The sequence below is a fragment of the Leguminivora glycinivorella genome, chromosome 15, assembly GCF_023078275.1.
Source record: "Leguminivora glycinivorella isolate SPB_JAAS2020 chromosome 15, LegGlyc_1.1, whole genome shotgun sequence".
Taxonomy (NCBI): Eukaryota; Metazoa; Arthropoda; class Insecta; order Lepidoptera; family Tortricidae; genus Leguminivora; species Leguminivora glycinivorella.
In genome coordinates this window covers 17779689-17795825 of record NC_062985.1, presented here as the reverse complement: position 1 = coordinate 17795825, position 16137 = coordinate 17779689, and the positions used below count along the sequence as shown (strand labels likewise).

At 35.6% G+C, this 16137-nt stretch overlaps 1 long non-coding RNA gene across 1 annotated transcript; it reads left to right on the top strand.

Moving 5' to 3' along the window:
- The first annotated feature begins 3408 nt into the window (after window positions 1-3408).
- Window positions 3409-14574, top strand: LOC125234154. Its single transcript, XR_007177946.1, has 3 exons — window positions 3409-3514; window positions 13991-14076; window positions 14168-14574. It is a non-coding gene; the product is annotated as an uncharacterized LOC125234154 (long non-coding RNA).
- The last annotated feature ends 1563 nt before the right edge of the window (window positions 14575-16137 follow it).

The window sequence follows — 16137 nt, the reverse complement described above, 5'->3', positions numbered from 1 at the left end:
TAGTGGAAGACCTAGGCGAACTTTTCTCGACCAAATCGGGGAAATATTGCAAAAAGGCCATGTCAGAAGTACTCGAAACCGACGAGCGTACTCGTATATGAGAAACGTTATGAAAGTGTGTGAAGCGAAAAGTGATTTGTCAGGATCCGTGATCTCTGCCTACACCTCTGGGAAACAGGCGTGATAGGGCTGCTAGCGATACAGTCAATTACAGATACAAGGTTTTATAACATAATCTAAACTTACGGAACCCTTGTTGTTCCAGTACGCCTAATAATTCCACTCTAATTGATACATTTCGAACAATGGACCACCCCATTACATATATATCACTGTTTTCAACAATTATGCAAGTTAATTATTTATACATGCCAATGAATTTACCCATTAACTCATTATTTGCCTGGAGGCGTGAAAGTAAACTTGTGCAGAGAAATTATATCAATCAAAATAACATATATGGCAGTTAACACTTTCCACCATAGGGTTTGACACCTAAATCCCTCAATAGGTTACGCTCAGGGTCGTATTTTCAAGATTCAATTTAATAAATACCTTCGCCCTTTTATTTTGCTCCCTTGAGTGTCATAATTTACTATTTTATTGTTTATGGTTTAGTAATTTAAACGGGTTGTAGTTTTTTTGCGTAAACACACAGTATTATTTTAAATGAGTACAAAATATTCTAAAATGACACAGAACAACGGTCTATTTATATGCAATGCTCCTAAAAGCATTTTCAACTAGAAATGATTTTACATATAAATTATCTTTAACTGAAACTATTTCCAAAGCGCTATCCAGTTGTGTTCATTTCATAGGTCGTCAGGTTAATTACTAACGTTCATTGTCTTTTAATTTATTCTTAATAGAGTACATTGACATTATTAAATGAAACTTACAAGTAAACAAATGAAATATAATAGTACAAAATCTTGACTTTACCTTCTGTGGTAACTTTGCCATACATGATATAATTAAATAGATCAATATAAACTAAACATATTATGAATATGTATTTTTAGGTATCTATGAGCTATTTACTTTCAACAAGGGCAACTTTGCCTTTTAGTGTAAAGTTGCCACGTTTTACGGTAGGTACCTAGTATAAGTGAATCATAAACGATAAAATTACTTTTTAAGTAAGCGGCACAGTATGAGCCACTATATTACGTCATCATCATCAACATATCAGCCCTTTGTCGCCCACTGCTGAGCATAGGCCTTTCTTCTAGTACGCCACTTGTCCCGGTCCTGGGTACGTAGCCGAATGGCATAAACGCTCACGAAACGAAACGCTCGTAGATATCTATCTCTATCGCGCTTGCGTATTGGCCCGTCAGAGCCAGACTACATTTCGCGGCGTTTCGTTTTCGTTTCGCGTCAAAGAAATGCCATTCGGCTACGGGGCCTCAGCTAGTCTCATCCAGTTGTGACCCGCAATTTTCCGGATCTCATCCACCCAACGAGCTAACGGATGCCAAGCGCTAGTTACATCTGTGAGCGGCAACCATTCTGTTAACATTTTAGTCCATCTGCCATCACTCTGCCTAGCAACATGACCCGCCCAACTCCATTTTAGTTTGGTAATGACGAAACCCACGTCTTGCACCTTGGTCCGACGACGGATCTCGGCATTCCTATATTACATGCATTATTTTATTAAACTTGTAACTAAATTGGCCAACAAAATTGTAATGAAATCTTCCAAGTGGATTTTAACCTTCGATATAAAATTTTGCAAATTGCAATATACCGGTATCATTTTAATACGTCCGAATAATCTTATAGTAGTAGGATAGGATCTAATTAACACTTATTTGGGTTAAAAATATAGGTAGGTACTATTGTTTTTCCGTATAAAGTAATTAGGAATGCAATCTATGTTACACTAATTTGTTTGAATTCAAGACATTCCGTCGCAAAAATATATTTATCATAATTATATCACAATATAATGAAATACATGACATTAAAAGGTGCCTTAAGAAAAACAAATAGATTAGGTACTCTGGTATATAATATATATTGTATTAGATTAGAGTGAAGATAAATTTATTACTACTTTTTAACTGATTTCAGAAATCCATGGTTATTCATAGAGGTGGATAACCCGCCTAGGTTATCCAAGTCGGACTTAGAGATTGGTAAAATTACCTTCATTTTTCTCTGACCTAAAGCTAAAATCCCACAGAAACCCAATACCCAGTAATCTTGAGAAGTCGCTATTCATTTCATCTTGGACTAAGAAGGTTTAAAGATTTTATGGCTCAACTCCGTAGCTCAATGAAAAATAATGCTCTCTGCGAGAAAAGAAATAGTTATCATTATTTTCTAAAGCTTTGTAATTCGAAGTGAGGATAGAGTTTTATTTGAGCCTTTTGTCAAAGTCTTTTTATGTTACCGAGACCGCCTGTCGACTTCAGAACTTTAGAAATTAATGATACTTCGCTCGGAAAGCTGAACTGCATTTAATTTACCGTTTGATTTTTGAAAATAATATTACAGGGCGATTAATTGCGATGTTTCCAAGTAATTGCCCTAACATTATTGAAGGTAGGGAACATTTTTGGTCCCTTAATGTACCCATTATTGGAAAACGTTTCGTCACTTGGGACTAATAAAGCGCGGATGGCGATGTTATACGATTGAGTGATGATAAATACGTTTCTAATAAAAACATAATCGAGTATTAGTGGCTTGGCCACAATTAACTGCAAAAACTGTCAAATCACACTGCAGTTTATATATGCTTGGAACTCCCAGACCAACTGGAACTCTAAAAAGTCACTAGCCACGATGTCACTTGTCTTGTACAGTCAGCATTAAAAGTAGCGAATCTAAATAACGGTTCAGAAGTAACTGCCATTATGTATCCGGTAAACAAAAAAAGATGTAGAATAGAATAGAATAGAATAGAATAGAAACACTTTATTGACAAACTGTGTACAAAAGATAGCAGGTATGTATAATGTATATAGTATAGTCCCAACAGTTACCCGACATGGGCGACATGTAGGAAAAAAAACTTAGACATTTCTGACCACATATTTATTTATAAGTATTGTAACAATATTTTTTCAAACCTCGTAGGTATATTTTTATTTAGCTGATATTATAACTATTGGTTTCGTACAGGCAGAGCCATCTATCGGCAGGATTGTATTGATAACCCAGTTTGCTGTTAGCTAGAATGACCAAAAGATGGCGTGTCGATCGTCGTTAATTTATTTCCTTCTAAAATCCCTTTTTAATTTTCATTTATTAAAAATAAAACTCAGTTTATTATTGCATTGTTAGTTTTCGTTCCTTTTTGGAAATATTTTATTACCCTCTTTAAGGAAGAAGGTAAAGTTGTTGTCTATAGGCGAATGCATCTCGTCACGTATCTGTGGGCCGAGCTGTCGGCCGACACTTTGCATATTGGAAAGGATGTAGACGGGTGGTTTTCAAAATTCTTCCAAGGGCCAATGCGCCACATTCTAATTTTAAATCGCGAATTAATCGCATAATCGTAATACACTGGTCAAAAAGAGAAATAAAAAAACAAAGTGTGATGTAAAGCTGCATTTTTGGTATGTTATTTGGGGTCCTTGGGGGAATGTAGGACTATATTTTGCAAGCAAAAAAATGGTGTGCTAACTTCGTGATTTAAAAAAAAAAGTAAAAAAATCAGACTTTTTTTGGTTTTTGCCGTTTTATTAAAAAACTATGCATTTTTGGTCAAAAGTTGCTGTGTAATGTTGAAAGCGCATTAAATTCCAAACAGTTTGACATCTTTTTTATCAATGTCCGTCAAATATTTTTTGACATATGAAGCGTCAAAAAAGAGCATTTTTCCCCTTTCTATGAAAATATTCGTTTTGCTAATATTTTGAGACAGATATCAGCAAAACAACTCAGGCTATTACATAAATTGTAAAATAAAAATGTAGAAAATTTCACTAGCTTTCATTTAAGACCAAAAGAGTGCCAGTTTTTTTTTTAAATAGGATTATATCATAAGTCTAGTATAACTGGATCAGAAATAATCGGTGGATGGTAATGGCCAAATGGGATAGTTTACAAATATTTACAGGAGGCGTAGCGGAGAACGAATTATTATTATTTGGGGGCTGTTCAAGTATTACTCAGACACATATTTGCGTATATCAAATCAACATTTATTTAGTAAGTTAAGTTTACGGTCAGAAAGACCTCAGGATCGCCGCTTGGCGGAAACAAATATTTACGAGTAGAAAACCCTCATTAATTGAATCAGATTGTTCCGAAATTGTTCTTGTACGGACTGGTTTTTAAAGCATATTACTGAGGGTCAATAACATCGATGCAATCTCACGAGCGTTGTCGTGGACGTGCCCGAATCATAGTATTCTCCGTTTAACGAAATATCAGTACATAGTATGTGTTGTATTGCACGCCCAAGTAACAATTTCTGGTCCTATAGTGGTCGAGAGCACCAAATTAAATCACATTAAATAGTCCTATAAATAGTCTATATTGGTACTGTAGAGCCGATTTGGCGCAATTATGCAGCCATTTAGTGATATAATAGGGCTATAGCAGTATCATCCGTGACGTTTAAGGTCTATAATGGTGATGTGATGATGACTATTGTGCTAATTTGTTGACATAGATGACACAGTAACGCTATTATAGTATCAATTTATGCTATAGTAGCATTTGAGATTCCGTTATACAGGTTTTTTGTTCTGTAATAGCAGTTGCCGTCCCTTTTAATGCGAATGAATGAAATTTCTAAAATAATTTAATGTGTGTAATATTTAACAAACGAGGAACTTTATGAAAAGTGGCGTGTGAACTTGTGAAGTTTAGTGTCAATAAAAATAATTTGGATTTCGTATAATTCCATCATTACTGCAAAAAGGTATGCGATGGAAATTTTACCGTTAAAAGAATATTAGTTTAATGGAGTATTTTAAGTGCGCCCTCGATTTATACCTGTTTTGAATAAAATAAATAAATATAATTTAATACAATAAAATTATTGGCACCATAGTTTCTACTATGGATCCAAGAAGTAAAACATACGCTTTTATAGTTCGACTATGTCACTTATCATACGCATACACTGCCATAAGCCCGCCATTGTGGATTCAATTAGGATTGCATGAGACTTTAACTATGATCCAGTTTAACTTATAAGTTCTTTATATAGAAAACAATACTTGTTTTCAATGTTTTACTATAGAAAGATCTTCTAAACAATTTTTTTTTTATAAAACATATAGTAAACTCAGCTATAATGCTATTGTGTTTTAAAAGAGATACCGAAACCATTATTCCACAGTTCTGTGATATAAAAGAGTAATTGTGACGTATACGGCGATGAGATATAAAAGGCATTAGAAAACGACTATTAACGCTTTTCAAAGCTATATAAACGTATCCTGAAAACTTCATTATACAGCAAAATAGCTCTATAATGGTATTCATATCACTACTACAGTGTTAAATACTGTAGCAGTGTTTTCCAAAGCCACTATATCCCAAAATAGTGGTATAGTTAGGTTTTAATTTCTGTTAAAATACGACTACTAAAAATACTATAAGCGGCTTGTTGGGAACCTTAATAGCGCAAATTGATAGCATAACAGTGATTCCTAACACTATTATACAATAATATTGTTCTTTAGTAGGTTATTTGATCCTGTTATAGACCAGGCCTATAGCGGCTGTATAAAATGGTGATATAAACGTTTACATCACTTCCTAATAACACCTTTTAGCTGTATAACACAACAACTATAGCGGCTTGTCGGGAACCTTAATAACGTAAATTGATTGCATAACAGTGATTTCTAACACCATTATATAATAATATTGTTCTATAGTAGTCATATTTGATACTGTTATACATCAGGCCTATAGCGGCTCTATAAAATGGTGATATAAACGTTTACATCACTTCCTAATAACACCTTTTAGCTGTATAACGCAACAACTATAGCGGCTTCTCGGGAACCTTAATAGTGCAAATTGATTGCATAACAGTGATTTCTAACACCATTATATAATAATATTGTTATATAGTAGTCATATTTGATCCTGTTATAGACCAGGCCTATAGCGGCTCTATAAAATGGTGATATAAACGTTTACATCACTTCCTAATAACACCTTTTAGGTGTATAACGCAACAACTATAGCGGCTTGTCGGGAACCTTAATAGCGCAAATTGATTGCATAACAGTGATTTCTAACACCATTATATAATAATATTGTTCTATAGTAGTCATATTTGATCCTGTTATAGACCAGGCCTATAGCGGCTCTATAAAATGGTGATATAAACGTTTACATCACTTCCTAATAACACCTTTTAGCTGTATAACGCAACAACTATAGCAGCTTGTCGGGAACCTTAATAGCGCAAATTGATTGCATAGCAGTGATTCCTAACACTATTATACAATAATATAGATCTATAGTAGTCATATTTGATCCTGTTATAGACCAGGCCTATAGCGGCTCTATAAAATGGTGATATAAACGTTTACATCACTTCCTAATAACACCTTTTAGCGGTATAAGCTTATAGAGCTAAAAGGTGTTACTGGAGGCTTTTATACGACAAGCGGTCACGCCGAAAACCTTTATACGACATCTATAGTAGCTTTTGGCGTCGAAAACCAAAATTATAGCACTAAAATGTTACTTGGGCGCGCAGGTCTCTCACCGCCGCGCAGGTGTAGTCGGATCATAACTCGACAGTATACACGCTTGTACAAAAACTGAGGAACAGCTGTCTTTTTACGCTGTCACTACATTTGGCGAATCTTCTAGCCAACATGTTTGCCCTTACTGCGGTGGCTCGCCTCTGCCTTTCTATGTCCTCCTGGTCTTTTAAACTGGACAACAAGATGTGGCCAAGATATTTGACTTCGTGTACTCTCCGCAATTGAACTCCATCAAGCAAAAGAGGTGGTACATGTGTGGGCAATTGGGCATATGTGCTGCCTCCATGAGCATAAATTCAGACTTGTCCAGATTGTATCTCATGTTATGCTGGCTGGCGTATCTCTCGCATTCTGCAAGTAACTTACGCATAGCTCCCACAGATGGTGCTAGTAGGACCATATCGTCTGCATATGCGATGTGATTTATCATTTGCCCATTGATGGAGCAGCCAACCTTGGTACTGGTCAAAGCGAGCGACAGCCCATCCATGTACACGCTGAAGGGAGCCGGAGACATGCTGCCTCCTTGTCTCACGCCACAGTTTAGCCCGCTGGCTGTGGACAGAGTTGACTTCCATCTTACTACGTTCTTCAGCTGGGAATACCACTTCTCCAGTATCTTAATAATTGGCGTGGGCGCTTTCCGTTCCCGTAGTTTATTCCACAGCAATTGGTGGTCAAATAGAACTCAAGTGGACTTTCTATCACTACAGGAGTTGTGCCATCAGGATGCAGAACCAGGACCCTCAAAAAGGAGAAAGTAAAATGAAAATGAAAATGAAAATGAAATATTTATTTTTCAAGTAGGCATATTACAATGCGCATATGAACGTCAAATAAAGCTACGCCGGCTCTAACCCTACGCCTCAGCCTCGAGAAGATTTCAGTCCCCCCTCAGTTGGGAGGGGGGTATCCACTATGGGACCGGCAAGAAACTCGGCGGGCAACTTCTTTTCAAAACATTACATCTTATAATTAACATGCATTAAATAACAACATACAATTTAACATGCAAAAGTATTCATCAAAGAATATGAACAGACTAGGTACTCTATGGAAATCAATTTCAATAAATTATATTATTGCTTAATAATACGTCGTTCTTCTTCAGAGAAAACATATCAAATTGTCATAGAAGAAAAAGATAATATGAATCTCAATATCATTAAATATTAATTTACCTACACAACATATTTGATGTGCTTTCTTATCTGAACTGTGTCCTCTATACATAATACAATTATTTTAATTGCTATTCGTTTTTTGTAGTTTCTGGTTCGGGCCATGCATGTTTGTCTGTCAAATAGTCCTCGACTCTGTAATAAGCCTTTAACATCAATGATTTTTTTAAGTAGTTCTTAAGAGCTGGGAGGGGTAATCTCAAAGCAGTGTCAGGTAACTTATTATAAAAATGAATGCATTGCCCAACAAATGACTTCTGTACTTTACGGACACGAAACTTCTTTATGGCAAGCTTATTTTTGTTTCTAGTGTTATAATTATGGATATCAGAATTCTTAGTGAAACAGTCTAAATTCTTAACAACATAAATTATACTATCATAAATGTATTGGGAAGCTACAGTTAAGATATTAATTTCTTTGAAGAGTTCTCTTACTGATTCACGTGTTCCTAAGTTGTAAATAGAACGAATGGCTCTCTTTTGTAATACAAAGATAGTCTGTATGTCAGCTGCTTTGCCCCAAACCAGAATACCGTATGACATTACACTGTGAAAATAACTATGATACACTAGGCGAGCTGTCTCAACATTAGTCAGTTGCCTGATTCTCCTAACGGCGTATGCGGCTGAACTTAATTTGCTTGCTAGTTTCTTTATATGAGGACTCCATTGTAGATTTTTGTCCAATGTTAAACCAAGAAACAGTGTTGTATCTACCATCTCTAAGCATTCATCATTCAAAAGTATTTTTGTATCGATTGGTTTAACATTCGGCAGAGAAAATCGAATACATTTGGTTTTCTTAGAATTAAGAAGTAAATTGTTGACAGTAAACCACTGCAGTACATCAGCTAACGTGCTATTAATTACATTGTAATCCGTAGATTTTCGGTCAACATTAAAAAGCAGTGATGTATCATCAGCAAAAAGTACTATTTCACAAAAGTTTTTCACTATACATGGCAAATCATTTATATAAACCAAAAACAGGAATGGACCTAAAATTGAGCCTTGTGGCACTTCTAATTGGACTACAGTCCCGCTAGAGCGAGTTTTGTTAACAACTACTGTTTGTGTTCTATTGCTAAGGTAAGAAGACATAAAGTTTAGGGCATTTATAGACAAACCATAGTGTTCTAATTTCAAAATGAGCGTTCCATGATCCACACAATCAAAGGCTTTTGAAAGATCACAAAATATGCCAATTGCATCACAAGAATTTTCCCAAAAATTATATATATGTTTAATGAGTACCGAAGCAGCATCGGTCGTGGAACGGCCCCTTGTGAAACCGAACTGTTTGCTTGTAAGTAAATTATGTCTGTTGAAGTGTCCCAGTAGATCATTTAACATTAGCTTCTCAAAGACTTTACTTAGTACAGGAAGTATTGATATGGGACGGAAATTGGTTATATCACTCGAATCACCCGATTTAAAAAGCGGTATGACTTTGCTACATTTCATAAGATCTGGAAAGGTGCCTTGTGAAATTGAAATATTATATATTACGGCCAAGTAAGGTGCTATTATATCTATGACATGACTAATTACTTTAACTGATGTTCCCCATAAGTCTTCCGTTTTCTTTAAATTGAGTGACTTGAATGTTTCAACAATATTTACAGAGTCTACTTGACTAAATTCAAATGAATTATTACATTTCTTAACATTAGCACAAAGTAATGAATGGGCTTGAGCCGCAGAAGAATGTAAACATTTTGTGGTGTTAACGGCTATATTTGAGAAATAATCTTCGAATGCCGAGGCAACATCGCTGTTCGACACTATTTGTTGATTATCTGATACAATGTTGACTTGACAATCGCGTGATTTACATTTACCAGCTTCTTTATTTATAATACTCCAAGTTGTTTTCACTTTGTTGTCCGACACTTTCAATTTAGAACTAATAAAGTTTTTCTTGGCAGTTAAACACACTTTCTTGAAGATTCTTGAGTAGTTTCTTACATAGTCCAGGAATTCTGAATTCTTGTTCAGCTCTCTCTCACCATAAAGTTCATAAAGTCTTTTTCTACTTTTGTGAATACCTACAGTAGCCCATTCACTAAACTTTGTTTTAACTTTTGACCCACTAATAGATTTCACTTTGAAATTGTTATTAAATTGATTAAGAATTACATTGAAAACATCTTGATACAAATGATTACAGTCATAATGCGAAAATGGTATTATAGACAAACTATGTAGAATTTCATTTTTGAATGATTCCAAGCGAGATCCAGTAATGGGTCTATATGTTATTGTTTGTGGAGTATCATGAATAACGTTTAAGAAAGCTGCCCTTTGGCCGCTGTGATCGGAATGAAAACAGTTAAATAATTTCTTATCTATACATTCACAGTTACAAAAAATATTATCTAGGCATGTTGCACTAGTCACACCTACCCGGGTAGGTTCAAGAAATAAATTAAATAAATTAAATGATTTAAACAAACAGAACATTTTAACAGTATTACTAGATGACTCGAGCAAGTTAACATTAAAATCTCCACATACAATAACATGTTTTTGGCCCTTGCATACTAAATTCAGAACATTTTCCATTGTAGATTCAAATATGCTGAAGTCAGCTGATGGTGGTCTATAAACACATACAATAATATATCTGTCTAATTCAACACATGAAATTTCTATAGTTCTTTCTATGGAATATTTTACAACATCTTTGCGCTCTTTACACTTCATACAATTTTTAACAATAATAAGGGAGCCACCATGAGCAGCAGAATTTCTGGCAAAAAAACTAGCTAATTTAAAATTAACATAATCAAATATCAACTTTTCTTGTTTCAACCAATGTTCAGTAATACACATAACTTCAACATTATTACTATCTAAAAATAATCCTACTTCTAATTCTTTGCTGGAAAAACCCTGAATATTCTGGTGAACAATGTTCATATTCAGGTGTTTTTCCGCTGTCTTACAATCTAGTTTAAATGAGGCATGGGATCCTTGGCTTTGTCAGCTGACTGAGACTTATATATAACACTATTACATCTATTTGGCTCAATATTGAAGGCCAATAACTCCACTAAATATACAAATAATTTCTTTGGCAAAAATACCTTCCGTGGAGCTAGCATGAAGCGCTCAATGAATTTATTTAAGTCAAAGAAATGGTACTTTTTATTAACAGCTATGGCATGGTACATTAAAGAATTATAGTAAGCTATCTTACAATTATAGTCATATGATACATTTTCTGCATAAGGTAGTGCACATAATATAATTTTCCCCACACCAGATTTTTCAATAACATTTAGTGTGGACATCAATTTATCTATGCTAAGCTTATCTACATTAAGACTATTTCCTAATAAAATTACTAATGTAGTACTGCTATCATAACATCCCTTTGAAATAAGGTCACATAAATGAGACAAAGTAATGTTTTGATAACAGTAATTTGTCACTTGTTGCCAGGGCCGGATTAAGGGTAGAGCGAGTGGAGCGGCCGCTCTAGGCGCCACATGGTAGGGGGGCGCCAAAATCGAGAATGTGGAAAAATCTATACAAAAAATAATACATTACGTGGGCGCGCACATATCACAAAATGGCGAGAGGAGAATGGTCTTGAAGGAATTCAGCTACCTATTGAAAATCTAGATTTGTAATTTAGATTAAGGGGAAATTTGCACCATAATGCCAACATAATACTTATAACTAAATTCATAAGGGTGCTAGGGCGCCGTAAAAGGAGGAACCACTTTGTTGCACGGCCGAACGACAAAGTTACGTCGCTACCCAAATGCAAAAATATGAGTCTATCTGACAGTCCAAAGCGGAGTTCCTCATAAAGCCAAAGGCGCAAGACGTCTCAGATAGGCGCAATTTTATACGAGTCACAGGAGATGATGAGCGAACTTTAAAGCACCAGGATCCCGAAGGGCACTTATCGACAAAATACCGAAATGGGCATCCCGACGGTGACGATCGAATCCACAGTGTCTTAATTATCTCTTAGTATGAACGAATAAATTAAACTATAACTCTGATGGCGAAATATAAGGCCTAAAAGTCGGGAACATAAGCGCCCTGTGAAGTCAAAATACCCCGAAATATGCCAAAGACTGCAGCTCTGCAGGAGATCAAAGCTTGGAAGCTCGCTGCTTCCCCGCTAGCGGGTTGAGTCGAGTCTTAATAAATATCGTCAACAAGAAAAAATTTCGCGCTCGCTTCGCTTGCGCTTACTATTTTTATCTGTTGTCTTTTAGTTATCTATTTAGGAAAAATTGCGCGCTCGCAGCGCTCGCGTTTTCATTTCAAGTCTGCTTTCCCGACTTGGTGACTGTAGTTGTTATTTAATGTACATGATATCCACATTCAGCCCCACACAACTATATAATACTAGAGTGCGGCTGAGACTGTTCAACCCTTTGTCCATTTCCTACTCTGTATGATGAGATCCATAAATTTTGTATTGCGCTAATCTTTACATTATGGCATTACTATGAAAAAAAATTTCGCGCTCGCTACGCTCGCGATTTTTCCTCCGTAGTTGAACTTCCTCCGAAGGGCGCCCAAACTCAAACTCGCTCTACCCTGATCAAGTGCACGGGCCGGCACTGCTTGTTGCTCTAACTGGTAGCTTAATAATGGGCCCATTCCTAACCCAATCTGATCTGAAAAAACAACAGTCTTACTGACTGCTCTAGGGGGCTGTTTAACTACTGCCGCATGCCTAGTTGTGTCGTGGGCCACATCGGCTTGAATAATCTTTGCTGGTGGCATTTGGCCACAATTACAATGTTTTCCATTTAATAATGCCTTACACCGCTCCTCCAAATCTCTATTTTCTAGCAGCAATTTATTAAAAGCCTGTATGTGCTCCTCAACTTGTTTTTTAGTAGTCTCATACATGGTGGATACTGCCAAAAGCTCATCTTTCAGCCTGTTAATGTCGGCATTTAATTTCAGAAAATTTGATTCCTTGACTTCCAGCTCTGAATGACAGTCTTGAACCCTATTTTTCATAACTGTTAATGTATGTTTTAATTTACTATATTTTTTAATACATGCCTGGCCTTTGATCAGCTTTTGGGTTCTCCTAATATACCTATTAATCTTAATGTACTTTTTTAACTTATTACTACTATTAAAGAATACTATGTGTTTGGAGTCCCTACTCAATTGTGTTTCACCGCTTACCAACTCTTGGTACACATTCTGTAACTGCGAAGCATCATAGTGCTCCCGCTCTTTCCTAAACAAATTAAGTTCCTCATTAGCCGCACCCAGTTCTTCTTCTAACTGTGTGATGCGGAAAATGTAACTAATTCTGTTTTATTTTCCTAATTTACTAAACTTTAAAATTTTACTGTATTTTATTTCTTCATTAGTAATAGTCAAATCGATGCAAAGTTAGCTTAGACAATTTTTTCAGATAAACGGATATCAAAGAAAGTAAGATCGAATAGATAGCACTTTCAACCTAAAAGTTTTAGCGTAAACTATTTTACCTTAACCAATCTACCAGACTCTTGGCTTCTCTATTTATAGATTTTTTTTTTAGTTTTCCAAAGTAACTATTCGTCTTACTGACCTTTATTTGCACTAAAACTAAAGCAAAATAAATTTTATACCATGTTATATTGCAATATATATCATATCATGAAGTATTTTGCAAATATTTCTCTAAAAATATTGGCAAAACGCTACATTTTATAAATGCATCAAAAATGTACCTTTTTCGACGCTTCATATCTCGAAAACTATTTGACGGACATTGATAAAAAAGATGTCAAACTGTTTGAAATTTGATGCGCTTTCAACATTACAAAGCAACTTTTGACCAAAAACGCATAGTTTTTTAATAAAAAAATAAAAAACAAAAAAAGTCCGATTTTTTTACTTTTTTTTTTAAATTACGAAGTTAGCACACTTTTTTTTTGCTTGCAAAATATAGTCTTACATTCCCCCAAGGACTCCAAATAACATACCAAAAATCCAGCTTTACATCACACTTTGTTTTTTTAGCCGATTTTCATGTAAGATTTGACCGGTGTATAAGTATTTTCTTCCATATTCGAATGCAGTTTGTTGTGTTACGTTCAGTGCTAATTCTTGTGTCCATTATTTTCAGATGATTTTATTTTTATAAAATTACTGAGGACCCCTTCCATTGACATGATTGCACGGAACCACAAGCCGGCTTCTTTTCTGGAATGGGTACGTTTCACATTCGTTCGAGTAATATTTTAACCCTCGCTAAGGGTTGGTGGAAGCCTCGGGGTCATTGTTTTTTTTAAACCTATTTCAGGGTCCTCAGATTTGGAGGTTAACGTTCGAAGACAGAGCAGAGCTGATGCTTCCCGAGCCTGGACCGGTGGACAGGAGGCTGTGGCGATCGGTATGGAAGAGCTCCCATTCCGTGGCTGCAGCGGCCACCTCTCCTCAATTCGGTTAGACGTCCCCCAAGGTCAGAGCGTTCCTCGGTTATTTTTAAAAAAAGGCGCCCAACATAAATTAATTTTTTAATTAATAATTTACCTTTTACCCGGTCTTCCAGTACCAGAACTACTGACTCACCCCTATGCTCTAAATTTTAGGTATTTGTTTTTTTTTTAAGTAAATAGACTGAGCTAGCGATATAATTTATAATAAGGGTAGTTTCATTGCCTACCAGTTAGGCGTTACTAAGTAGTGTATTATTACTTTCGAAATTATTTTCAAAAAGAAAGTTCATTAAAAATTATTTTCTATATAAAAATACCTAGTTTACTTTATTTACCCTTAGGTATTCCCCTAAATTGTAACAGTATATAGAAAAGTTATTCAGGATGTCAGATGATTTTGGTTCGTTCGTTGTTTCCTCCGCTACGAATGATAGTGATTGTACACAGGGGCGTGTATAAGAACGGGGGGGGGGGGGGGGGGTTCGAATCCCCTCCTTAGGACTCTACCGCATCATCAAACCTTTTGCAGCGATGACAGAGAACTGTCTCAAACTTGTCTCAAATCCTCAAATTTTGGATGTCTAATATCAAACTGCGTCATTGCTATGAGAAACTAATAACTCTCGTAAGTTTTCCAGTAAATTGAATACCAAGAAATGGTTAATTTGAAGAAAGTTTTGGCCTAAACACACGCTCAAACCTTGAAAGTCAAATAAAAGTTAATAAAAAGGTCTCCTTTGTTTTGAAAGTAACTTGATCCTAATTTCAGTATCCGAAACTTATAAATTTTGTTTGCAAGAACATTAAATTTGTAAGATAAACAACGAGATATATTTATGTAGATAGTTTTATCCACGAGGACCGTTGTCCTTGATCAAGGCACACATGCCTTGCTAGGTTTGTGTTATTTATGGCATGAAAGTTAAGATTTACGCTCTATTATTACACATTTAAATATATAAGTATATATACTCACACCTATATACTCTTAAAGAGTAGGCAGAGAACATAAAACTGACCAAATTTCAGTACAACTCTTAGCAATCAAGAGGTTGAAAGAAAACGAAATTGTGATATTCCGTTGATAGGTTGCTAGTCTCGCCCACACCACAATTGATCCCAGAATGCCCCATATCCAACAGTTGACTTCTACAACACCCACGGGAGGAAACGTGGGTTATGAATTTGAATGAATTTCGACGGGTTGAATCCCAAAGCAAAATATTCTTACCCACAACAATCTAAAGGAGAACAAAATATAAAATAACCTCATAATAACATCCACTGTATTACACCAAATCCGTTACTAGGTCACGTGGCTCACGCTATGATCCTCCATTATTGCTTGATAAAATACCAACCCAAATTAATACGAAGGAAACAAAAGAAGCACGTTTCTCCACAATATGTTGCTTTCACAACTCGACTAGCTACTTTACCCGTGTGAAGCCTGGAGACGTCATCTTTATCAGACAAATTTGAACTTTAGCACTGTGTACAAAGATTCGAAACTATTATAATTTATTTATCACATGGGGCCACAGGAGGTTAGATCACTTTTGTGCTTGTATTTATTGCCCTCATAGAGTGAAGAGCTCTGTTATTACTTAAATAAGAGCATTAGGTTCAGAATCAGGCTAGATAGCATGTTGAGTACCTACTAATGTGCTTTTGTGATTTATATCGCTGGAGGCGTATTACAAAATAAAACTAAGCAAACTATTTTGTTTTTAAATCTCGACGTAAAAACGACGGGGTGTTATATGTTTGACGTGTCTGTCTGTCTGGGGCATCATAGCTTTGATTTCGTGTTTGTTTTAAAGCTGAATTAGTC